We start from the raw sequence: 12,223 nt of genomic DNA, 5'->3' as shown, positions 1-12,223 counted from the left end.
GATAAGCCATGAGTTCAGAATCTCAAGAATCAACAAGAAAACAAGGAAATAACGAGTCACACAATATTTATAGCTTAGCCCTTCCTTTTGCAGCTTTTTCAGTTTACCCTTCCCTAGCCTAGTCATCTTCACTTGAGCGAACATTTGACTCATTTTCAACTGCATGATTATTTAACATGACCCTGAACTTTGAACCTTTTATCTGGTGTCCTAGAAGAACTCTAGTAGCCTCAGTGATCCTAGGAAATGTAGGAAAATAGTATTATTCCCAGTACACTGGGTAAAAGACAAGCATCTCAAAGCAATACAGAAGCTCATGGCAGAACTGAGAGAGAAGTACAGGAGCTCTGACTCCTAGTCTGCTGCTGTACTCATCAAGTACTGCACAACAACAAAAAAATTCAAATGTAACTGTTAACTTAGACTGACACAGATTGATTTAAAAATCAAAACCAGCATTTCAACAGAACACTCATCTATATGGGACTGCAGTTGCTTTTTAAGATGTTGCATCTATATGGCAGCAACCTCCCACAACCTACTTCACCTTTCTAACCACAAGACCCTGCTAGAGTAAACACCAAACAAGCAGAGGCAGAACTTTGAGCACACCAGGAATTACTAGAATACCTTAGGTTATCTGAAAGGTAAGCAGGGCTTCCTTTACACAAATGATTCTGAAATCTGATTCAGAGAACTCATTCATTTATCTATTAGGGAGGCCTGGAAAAGATGCCAAAATTCATTCGGATTTCTTAAATGAAGGTAAAACTCCAGATCATTAAAATTAACTGAAAATAGGACAGAACCCTTTTCTAAATGTAGACCTTGCTGTGCAGCCAAGTATGTCTGCATGCAATTGTTATTTGGGGTGATTCTCCAGATAGTTTAGATCAGCTATCATAATGAGGTGCTTTAGAATGAAACAAAGACAAAAACAACAACAAAAGAAAAATCCAAGATTTCTTTTTTGACTATATTTGCTATGATGATGTAAAGGCAAAAAGAGAGCAATAACAAAACAGAGTCTTGCCTTGCATACCACAAAATTGCAAAATTTTAAACTTCAATGAATGCAAAGACAATAACAGTATCAGCCAGGAAATACGGTCACAACTCTTAACCAGAAATGTTAGAAGAAACTGTGCTAAAAGTTGTAAAAACAACACCCTCCTCCCCCCCCCAAAACCCCCACACACAAAAAAATAAACCACCACCCCCCAAAAAGCAGCCTAATCAAGGACATAAACTCAAAGAAATCACGTGTTCTTTAGCATGCTCTCCAGTGCTCTCTCCATTCAACCTGCATCACCTCAAGCCTATTCTTATCAGTAGTATTATCAGCCCACACATTGAAAGCTACACCCAAAAACGCCATCTGGGGCAATCAAAACAGTAACAGAACTGAGCACTGTCAGCATTTAGAGATCCTTCATTCAATGCTTCCATACTAGTCCTGCCAGTGAAGAAGACAACAACCCGAACTTCTTAAGATACTCGAAGGGAGAGAAGTTATGCTAAGAGCTTGAGCAAGTATTAAGCTCAAAAGCAATGAGCTCTTAGTCTATACACAAACAAAGCAAAGCAGAAGTAAACAGAAGTGAAAACAAACAGTTGCACATCAGTACGGAAACTCAGTCATCAGCCATGTTATCTGTCAAAACTGTGACAACGCAGCTGAAGGCGAATCATCATGATCCAAACCCTCATGACACATCCGTCCCACTATACCTTCCTTAACCAAAAATGGGCAACTAGTAGCAGATCTACTTCTGGAGACACTATAAAAAACATTTTATCATTTGCTATGCAAAGCTCATTTGATTGTCTTAGATTTTTTCATTCTCTGCCCAACATAAAGCAAATGCTGGACATTTGTTGATTTTTGTGCTCATCTTTGGACAACAGAGGACACATTCAAATCCAAACTGGGGAAAAAAGTTTCCCAGCATTTCTGGAGTCTCAATAAGCAATGTTATTTTAAAATCAGCAAAAGCTCATTCTGGCACCACAGCACTAGACAATTGAAACACAAATATTTTCTCTCCAAACCAACTAGAAGCTTCCTCACACCAGAAGTATTTAAACCAAACTCCAAAGGGGGAAGGGAGAGACTGAATTAAGTAAGTACCCAACCTTTGGAATATAACCTCTATGACAGTGACAAAAGACCTTCCTGCCGCATCTTGTGAAAATAGGACACTATCTTTTATGAAATCTTTCGGCATTACAGGTCATTCAGCCCAGAAAAACCACCATTCAGGTCATCTGCTCTCTGTATGAGTAATGACTGCAAACCCCACCAACACAGAACTGAAAATGAAACTATTATAAGAATTTTCCATATAATCATCTTCCTCATCTCCCAAGCTATATCACTCCCTAACCTAGTGGTCTCCCATTTAAATCCTTAGAAGAAAGAGACATTTCCAATTCCTCTACTAATAACAAGAAGTACTTAAGTAGAAATACAAGGGAGGCTCTAAAACTACACAGGCATACTCTTCACACTAGTATTGAGCTCAAATTGTACTTTCTTACATAGTATACTTTCCTCAGTCTTACTAAAGGTCCAGTGAATGGAGTTCAGATTTAAGATCTGTTCCCCAGGGCTATTCTGCTGGTATAAAAGAAGAGAGAAGGTCTTCTCAGCAGGCTGGCAAAATCTGCAAGGAATCCACCCCTGAAAGGTCTATAACTCAGAGGAAAAGGACTTAAACACTTAATCCTATGATTTCCGTTTGCTCTTAATATAAGTCTGTTGCTGCACTAAACTTTTTATTGTTGAAACAGACTAATTCTTGCTCATCGTCTATTATAATTGATAACAGGGCTAGCTATAAGTATCTTTAGAAGAACCATGTCCCTCTCCTAGTTTTTAAATCTTCATCTCCACTTTGGAAGAGCTGCAAATGGTTCCAAATCGCATACCTGCACCATGAGCCAATTTAATTTTATCCCTTCATCATCCATGCAAGATAGCAGATTTTCACTGCATAGTTTCCCATACAATCACAGAATTGTAGAATTAACCAGGTTGGAAAAGACCTTTAAGATCATCAAGTCCAACCATTACCACAGGACTGACAAAACCACCACTAAGCCATGTCACTAAAGGCCTCATCTCAATCTCAATCAGAAACACTGATTCGACCACTTCCCTGGGCTGCCTGTTCCAATGCCTGATCACCTTTTGGTGAAGAAATTTTTCCTAATACCCAGACTAAACCTCCCCATGCCCAGCTTGAGACATGTCATTATGAGATTAAAATGTGTTTATTTAAATCTCTCTCCTACAATTCAACCATGTTCATTGCTTTATCTAATTAAATTCACTAAGAGTTACCAGACAATGGGAGCTGTAGCCCCATTTTCTGATCTGACAGATTTAAAATAAATAAATTATACATGTACACACTGCCATAAAGGATCCTTTGCCTTAGGCATCAAACATCCTTAAAGAACTGCTATCAAACCCTAACACATGACAGACAGAAGGAGGAATCCAAGCCAGGGAAAATTCCATATCAAATTGGAAAAATGCTTAGCAGTCTCCAGAGCAATCCAAGTCTGGAAAGGCAAATCAAACACATTTAATTAATATCACTGTTTCTTTATAGATGAAATGAAAGTTCAAGTATTGACCATGGGAAAGAGCCATTTCATTGACACACTGTTCTCTTTCCATATCATTCCTGAATGTCTTACGGGTTTTTACGGATGAGCATATGATAAATAGGGGGCTAATACCTGCCCTCTGCTACTTAACTTCAGAAACTTCACACCAAAATCCCAATTAAAACTTTCCCCAATCTAATAAACAATCACAAGCTTGGCAATTAACTTTTCAAAAGCAAGCTTTTTACACTCACAATGTTTTTACAGATACAATTCATACACAGGAACATCACAGTCTTTATAAAAAGATACACTGCTAAGAGCAAAACTGGCTGTAAGTGGTTCTCAGGTTTCATTTTGAGAGAAATAGAAAGCATAAACAAGCTGGACGTTATTAGAAGCGAGAAGATTTTATGAAGAGTTCTTTTTTATATATTTCTCAGTAAATAAGGGTCTGCACACAAGACCTGATATTCCATACGTACTCATCAAGTACTCAACTTTATCCAGAGTAAGTTTCATATCAAATTTTACAAATTGAAAATAACAGGGGTGTACATCATGCAAAATTACAGGAGCGGAGAATTGTAACTTTTAAGCTGGCAACAGCCTAACTAAAAACAGGCACTTCCTGTGTTACAGGATACTGTGGATGCCAAGGCTACTAAGGGTTCAAGAAGAGACTGCACAAATTCATCACAACCCAAATGATTAAATACCAAATCATCTGCCCTCAGAACCCTAAACTGCATCGTGCTAGAAACCAGTAACACCCCCCTTCAGACACTCAGCTATTTGCATGTCCTATGATACTCTTCCCTAGGCATATAATTCAATGTTAAAAACAAGATATTGATGTAGAAACAGCTCTGGTCTGAGCTGACACGCCATTCTTAAGTCCCTACTTTTTTGTGCCTGGGAAAAAAGAAGGTAAACTATCTAAAGCTGGTTCAACACCTACACTCTTCAATTCCCTCATTTCCAAACACTATGTAGGGCACTTGTATGGCAGCCAAGATATTTATATAGTAACAGCTCTTAATATACTTATATCACTCATAAGAGCTGGGGAAGACACCACAAATATATAACTTTTCCTCCTTTTCCTGTAGCTGAATTCACTCCCCCTTTCAAGTTGTGTTTAGTACTTTAAATAGCTTTATGAGTAACATTTTTTGGTATTTTTATACAACATTAACTATTATCCACAGCTATGTTATCTTCAAGACAGGATCTGTGTTAGTCAATCTCCTTTTTGTGTATTTTATCCAGATTTTAGACAAGTAGCTCTTTCAGGGTTTATTTTTTAGTTACCCTAGAACTGAAAGAATTTCCTAAAGTCATTCTAGCATTTCATAAGAATAGGGAGATCTGTTCTTTATCAAGCACAGGCAGCAATAACATTGCAAGTAATGCTTGGATGCCCAACAGACCAGAGTTTTCACTGTACTAGACACTGAACCCAAAACACAACAAAACTGAGAGCACTCTGTCCCTCTCACAATTTAGGAATTCTGTTTGCTATGGTGTTTCTTCAAACTAAAGAGCCTCCTGCAGACTGTGATGCATCATAATCACAGTGGGCAGCCAACCTGCTTCACAATAACTTTGCTACTTATCTTCAAAACACTGCTTTTCTATCATATTCGTAACATACATGCAGAAAGTCTTTTCTTTGATATTGTGTCAAACACTTATGGGTCCTGCCTGTTTTGTCTGGTGCCAGGTACCATTGGTAAAGTATTTACAGTAACTTTCTTTAAATGGCTGTGTGAATGGGTTTGGCCTTCTTCCAAATTTTACCTTGCAAATATTACTCAAACTAGTGAAATGAAAAATACGAAGATTTTATTTAGAAATCAGATTAGCTGCAAGATTTGCCTCAAACAAGAGGAATCTATCCCACCACATGTACGAAGCAGCAGAAGAACTGACAGAATGGATTGATATTAGTACTGAGAAATGCTAGATCTTTATATTCTAATGGAAGAGTTAATCTTCAAACACATGCCTGACAAAGAGTACTTTGCACCAGACAAGGATGTTGGAGACTATTCAAACCTAGGGTACTTGCAAAGTGTATGGCTGGCTCTACCAGCTCTGAAACTATGCAGAAGGCAACAAACACAAATTAATCGGGACCTCCAAGCTATACAAAGAGCCCAGCTTTCCAGTGGGAGGCTCTCCAGACCAGCTTTAATATAATCAAGGATATGATGTGCAGGTGAATAATACTAAGGTCTTTCATGGGTATTACACAAAGTGAGAACTATTATAGACCATTTTAAAGATATCAAAGTTTTAAGTACTGTAAAATGATGCAGAGGAAAGCATTAGTTTAAAATAACACAACACAGAAATAACGGATCAAATACAAAAGCATGCGTCAAAACATGAGTCACACAAAAACAATGAACACAGAAATAGGCAAGACAACTGTTCCTTGAAACTGGCCATCTCAGAACATTTCCTCTTGGACCATTTTTCCAAATCATCTGAATCTACACCAATCTAACTGAAGTACACAGAGAGTCAACTGAAATCACTGACTATACCTGTAAGACTGCTGGCAAACATTTTGTTACAGTAGCTAAGCCTTCATCCTCTTTAATAAAGTTTACAACTTAGATCTAAGTTATATGAACTCATGTCTCAGGACAGCATTACAATATCTAGGAATACAGTTCCTATTCTATTTAGTATATAGTATACTATACAGTTCCCAAATTGTAATTCTTCCATTATCAATCTTTTATACATTTTCTAACTTTTATGTTACCCCTAAATGACAATGCTTTAATGTATTGTCTTGAAATAAATAAATGGCTTTCTGTCCTATTTTGGAAAACATCAACACATTAGAAGATCTCAAGGCATAAACTAAACTACTAAAATGAGCGACAATCATCTGTGCACCTCAACTGATAGAGGTAGTTCGAAAACAACAATTTAAGGATGTGTACTTCACGCACCTCTAGCATCAGAGGTTTGTTCTGCTACCAGATGCATTACAAAAATGCAACACCGAAGGTGACTGGAACTGGTGGTTCCAGTCAAAGAAAAAAAAAAAAAGAAATGTGATATTCCATACCATTTCTAACAGCTCTGCAAGATGGAAATGAATGAAAACCAGAAAGATATGAGAATACTGGCCACATAACTCACTCATTCACTTACACATACTTCTATTTTTTCCTGACAGGTACCAAGAGACATTATGTACAAACTCTCTTAGCAGTCAAGCTCCCTGGTAACTGAACTGGAGACGTGCGCCACATTACTACTTTGATCACCTTAACAAACACTGTCCTGAATCATTCTCTAACTCTTGAATGAATTTGGTTAAGCCTTCAGCAAGGTCTCTTCTGACACTAAGAAAAGTCAGTTCTACTTAAAGCACTGGCTTAGATTACAACATTGGTATGGGAGGTACGGTATGAAATGACCTCAAGCATCATCAAATGAAATAAAAATGCTACAACATAAAATTGTACACACACAAAGGTGGGGGGGGGGGTAAATTGTAAAATATTTAAATAAAAAGTCTGATTTTATTGGTAGACCTTATAGATTTTCTTACAGGGATCACAGGTAGACAATCATCACTTTATGAGCACTAGATAACAATAATTGCCCTTAGATAAGAAGAAAATAATTACAATGAATTCTTTTGTAAGGTGCTTTGAGACCTACTAATGAAAAGTACTGCTTAAAAGCTATGTACTATAGATATGCTTAATCATTACATAAAACAACTTCTTCTAGAGTCTAGTTATAAACAAAACTATTTTTGTTTGAAAGTTCAGCTGAACCAATCTTTTTTTTTTTTTAATGATAAAAATGATTCAGTGAGCTAAGGGAAGTTGCACTACAACAGCTTTCTTGGTGTAAGTTTACAAGAGAACCATGGAAATGTATTAATCCCTTACTGAAGAAAATGGATTGAGTAATCTGAACTGTCCATTATGAGCTCAGTATAGTTCAACTTATGCAGGGTTTTTATAGAATAATGAGATATGTTGAGGGTTTCAGAATAAACATCTGTTGATTAGGTGAGAGCAAATTCCACAGTCCGTTGTTAGAAGCAGTGATGTGATGTATAAAAAAAAATACCCCACCATCTTTCCATGACAGTCATTCACAAGTTATAGTTGTCAGCTTTCTAAGCTATTTTTAATCTTATAAATATCTATCTATATACACACACACCAACCCACTACCTCCTCTCAGCCCCCAAGAAACTGATTATGACCTTCTTATAAAACTCCATTGGAAGTGTGTGGGGATATGCTGGTTTTGAAATAGCTCTACTTCACTTGACATTCACATTGCCTGTGAAAAATGAGGCCCACTCATGCAAATGTTACTTATAAGAGCAATCAGGTTAGGAGCTCTTGGCATGAAGATGTTTCTTGAATTTAGGATTGCAGGATCAAGTGATAGTTATCATCCCTAGGGAACACCACGATTTTGCCATTATGGAAAAAAAAATAAATCTATGATGGTATTACTGAAATAATTTTACCAGAAACTTGATGTAATGAGAAACCTGTTCTATTAACAAACTTAACCTTTTTATACAAATTAACTCTTTAAGCTTAAATAGAAATAGCTAAATGTTAGTGGTTCATATTCATATGATTATCCTCAAACTGTCAGTATTATATTACTGTTAAACATTTACTCTTTTAACCACGTACTTACTAGATTGCATTTTATTAAACAGTTATTTTAGGGTTTAAGACTTAAATTTCACAGATGATTAGTAAAAACAGACCTTAAAGAACACTTTTACTATTTACAGCTCCAATACGTGTAGAAAATATTCACTGCAAATACCCTTTACCTACTTAAAACACAGTATGTTACTCATGAATCAGTAATTCTTGGAGAGGCAAATTTCATCCTGGCAAAATGAAATTACCTATGACAACAATTACGTTTTTTTAAGGAGACAAAGAAAAAAACATTTCCTTTAAGATGCCTTTGTCTTGTTTTTTTTTTTTTAAAAAAAAAAAACATATATATCTAAGGCATGGAAGAAAAACGGCCCTTAAATACTAAACCATCACATTTGACTCAGGAAGTCCCCTAACCTCAAATTGCTGGAGACCTGGCTGCTTTCCCAAAGCTTCACAGCATGCTCACCCTGTTGTTATGGTGTTTCCTAAGCATCTGCTATGTACTGCTTGCAGAAACAGGAATCCAAACTCGACGAATCTTTGATCTGACCCCATACAGCTGTTTTAATTGCATGCTTTAACGCTTCAGTCAAATTTAAGTACTATATTGGTAACCGATTCCTACACGGTTTGGGGGAAACCTTTAGGAAGCCAAGGTGCTCGAACATGCTCGCACGCAGACATTTACTGAACGCATGACGTGAACACACAACACAAAAGAATGCGAAGTAGTTGCACTTGCTGGGCAAATTTTACCATATCGCCGGGCACATTTCCTGACCGTCTGCCCCGTATCCCGTCTCCCCGACAAAGGCGCGGCCGTGGGGGGATGTAATAAAAAAAGGGGGGAGGGAGAGGGGAAGAAAATAACACTAAAGAAATCGCAGCGCTACAGGCAGTGCCGGCGAGTCACAGGTGATGCCGGAGCCAAGGCCATACATACATACATACATACACACACACCGCCGCCGCCCGGCTCCCGGAGCCGCAGGTACAAGGGAAGGAAGCGACCGGTGGGGTGGGGGCAGGAACGGCGCCGGGGCTCATCCCGGCCGGTGTCCGTTAGGGGTAACTGCCACAGCGAGGACGCAGCACGCACCGGACGCGCACGTCGCGGCGGCGCGCCGGGAGCCCCGAACCTCCCGCACAGCGGCCTAGCAGGTGCCCAAAGGAACAAAAGCCAAACTAGTCCCGGACCATCCCGCCCCCGGCGGCGCTCCCACCCTGCGGCCCTTCCACCGCTGCCCGCACTCACCTCGGTGCGGTTGCGGAGCGGGCGGCGGCCACTCGCACCCCACACACTGCGGGCGGGCTCGCTCCCTCCTTCCCTCCCTCCCCGCTCCCGCGCGCCTCCCCCTCCCGGCTGTCCCGGCCCCGTCTCTCACCGCTACCTGAGCAGCGGCGGCGGCGGCGGCGGCGGCGGCAGCTGGGCCCGACTCCCCCGCCACGTGACCCCCGCCACGTGACCACCACACTTCCCCGGCCCGGCTCCGCCCCTGTTCTGTCTCCCGCAGCGCCGGGCGCCACCGGGAACCGGAGGGCTGGGTGGTGGTTGATGAGCGCCAGACCCTCCGCGCGCGGAGCCCCGGCGCCCCCTGCAAGGCCAGCGCCGTGACACTGTAACGCGACGAGATAACGGCTCGCTTGGCAAGGGGAAAGAGCCGGCGGGACCAAGGCTGCCGCCACCCTGTCCCTGTCCCCCCTCAACCCCCCTACCTTCCTCTGAGGAGGAGATCGCGGGGTGCGTTACAGACAGCCAAGGCTGTACGTGGTAGTGAGCGTTACTTGATAACAAAGCGCTTAGAGCTGGCTTGTCCCTCCTACCTTCAGAGCTAACATGGAAGGAAGGAAGCGTTGGTGCACCAAGTCCCACCACACACCCCTCCCAACAAAACCATGGTATTCCCGCATTTCTGCTTCCATGGAAAGCTACAGCTAGTGAACATCGTGTTGACCATGTGAAGCATAACTTTTGCTCCCAGAAAATAATGCTTACAAATAACACGTCAAGGGGGTGTTTTATGGGAGAGAATGCCTCTATCCTCAAACTTAGCAGTTCAGAATGCCAACACTACAAGACCTAGGGGAGCCCCAGCTAAAAGGGATTTGAATGGTAAACAAACTCTGAAGCTGTATTCTGGTATTTCTGTATTGCATTCAATGCACATTCCTTCAGAAAGGAGCAACGAAATGCCTAAACACAGAAAGTGTGAAATACTTAGCAGTTCAAGGGAACCAGGAACAAACTGTAACTATCACCTCTAAAAAAGCTACCTAGAGCACAGTATATGGGGAGCCGGAAGTCAAAAGGCCCAATCCCATGCTGGTTTTAGTAATCCAAATTTACTGACCATTTCAGAAACTAAAAAGGTAAATATTTTTCACACTGTCTTGCAGCCTATAGCAAGAATGGGCCAAACTTTGTGCCAGAGGATCAGCTACATCTGTGAAAATCTGGAAGACTGAAGCCTGAGATAATGTGTTAGATCTAGGTATGGATTTCAACTGCTAATATAATTCTCATTTAGGAAAAAGTTGCTTTTTTCATAGAGGATTTTCAGTTGCATTACATAGACGCTAAACCCTCAGGCATCTCTTAAAGGTAGAATAATAGTCCTATCGCTGAAGTGCAATAAGAAGTCATCAGTGAGTTCGGGCTCCATTTCTGGGTGCATTACAATAGTTATCAACTGGTGAGCTCTGAAGACCAGGGTTCCTGAATATCTGCAAAAGACAACCACCACCCTTACTGGCAGGCTTACATCTATTATATGGGGATTACTTCTTCAGTAGAAAATTTTGAGGAGCTAAACCAGCTAAAACCACTGTATCACTCAGTTCTTGTGTTTAACTTAAGCCATGTGTGCCTTGGATCAATTCCCAATTTACAGGCCATAAGAAGTTCAGGTAGTAAAACAGAAAAACATAAGAGTAAATTTCCCAAAAAGCTGCAGCTTTAACCCCCTTTGTAATCCTGTCCTCTCCACCCCAGCGCATTAGCTAAGAGTGTAACAGTGTTGACTAGTAGTCCCTCCTCTCAGCTGTGTTAGAAGTTGCCTATAGCTGCCTTCCTAGTCACAAGAGAAAACTGTATGGTAGTTGTTCACCAGCCTCTACAAATTGTGATCCTGACTCTGAGTTATACCGTGCAGGAGTCCTACCTGTTCTGCACCCTATGACATGTTGAGGACTAAAGGAAAATACACAGGAAGATGGACTCTTTTATCATTGCTTCAGCTATCAACATCACACATAATTTTCAAAAAAAAAAACAAAACAAATTCACATAGAAGTCACATAAGATTCTGAGGAACTAGAACCAGATACTTTAGGCTATGTTAAACATAGCCTATGTTAATAGGCTATACATAAAACAAAGCCTATAGCTATGTTAAACCTTGCAACAGAAGAGCAATTTTTCATTTGTATCTGTGAATCAGCAAGACCCAATTCCAAATCAGGGACAGACTACATACATGTGCAGAAAGGAAGCAACAACAATCTCAGATCAAGTCCATGATCTGAGTGACTGGAACCCAGGAGTATCCTTGCAGTTAAGACAAGGCCTAATTTTTCAAAGTGAAAACGTAAGTCAAAACCTCTGTTATTTACAGAAACAGCACATGCTCTTTTAACTTTCCTACAGGACACTGGTGCTCTGTAAATGCAAAGGCAGACCACACTTAGAAAAATACCACTACTGTTCTGCATCAGTTTTGTGTTACTACTATTTTATACTTTTCTGTGACTTAAAGATACATCTCTAGGATAATCAAACATTTTAAAAGCCACTGAATTCACATTCCAAAGTATATTTAAAGATACATGCAAACCACAGAAATCTCAAAGCGGGGGGAGAATGTCTTCCTTCACTAGTCTACTCCATCCCTTCCTCCAGTGTAATCAACTTGACCTAAAGCACC

The 12,223-nt window shown here is 40.3% G+C and overlaps 1 protein-coding gene across 4 annotated transcripts in view; it reads right to left on the bottom strand.

Annotated features, from left to right (window-relative positions):
• The window catches only part of TULP4 (TUB like protein 4), a 156,650-nt gene extending 146,479 nt beyond the window's left edge, over window positions 1-10,171 (bottom strand). For 2 of the 4 annotated variants that reach the window (XR_008971869.1, XM_057406695.1), the window contains exon 1: window positions 10,017-10,171. The gene's annotated coding sequence lies outside the window, so the exon portion shown is untranslated. Of the gene's footprint in view, window positions 1-9,555; window positions 9,587-9,685; window positions 9,716-10,016 lie in introns of those variants that run through there. The other 2 variants (XM_057406734.1, XM_057406742.1) reach the window with 2 other exon arrangements.
• Window positions 10,172-12,223: the final 2,052 nt, after the last annotated feature.

Source organism: Pezoporus wallicus, unplaced genomic scaffold, assembly GCF_028554395.1.
Source record: "Pezoporus wallicus isolate ANWC-B61680 ecotype Strahan unplaced genomic scaffold, APGP_CSIRO_Pwel_v1 contig_3817, whole genome shotgun sequence".
In the NCBI taxonomy this organism is placed as follows: domain Eukaryota; kingdom Metazoa; phylum Chordata; class Aves; order Psittaciformes; family Psittacidae; genus Pezoporus; species Pezoporus wallicus.
The sequence above is the reverse complement of the archived record's forward strand: the minus strand, read 5'-3'. Positions and strand labels throughout refer to the sequence as shown.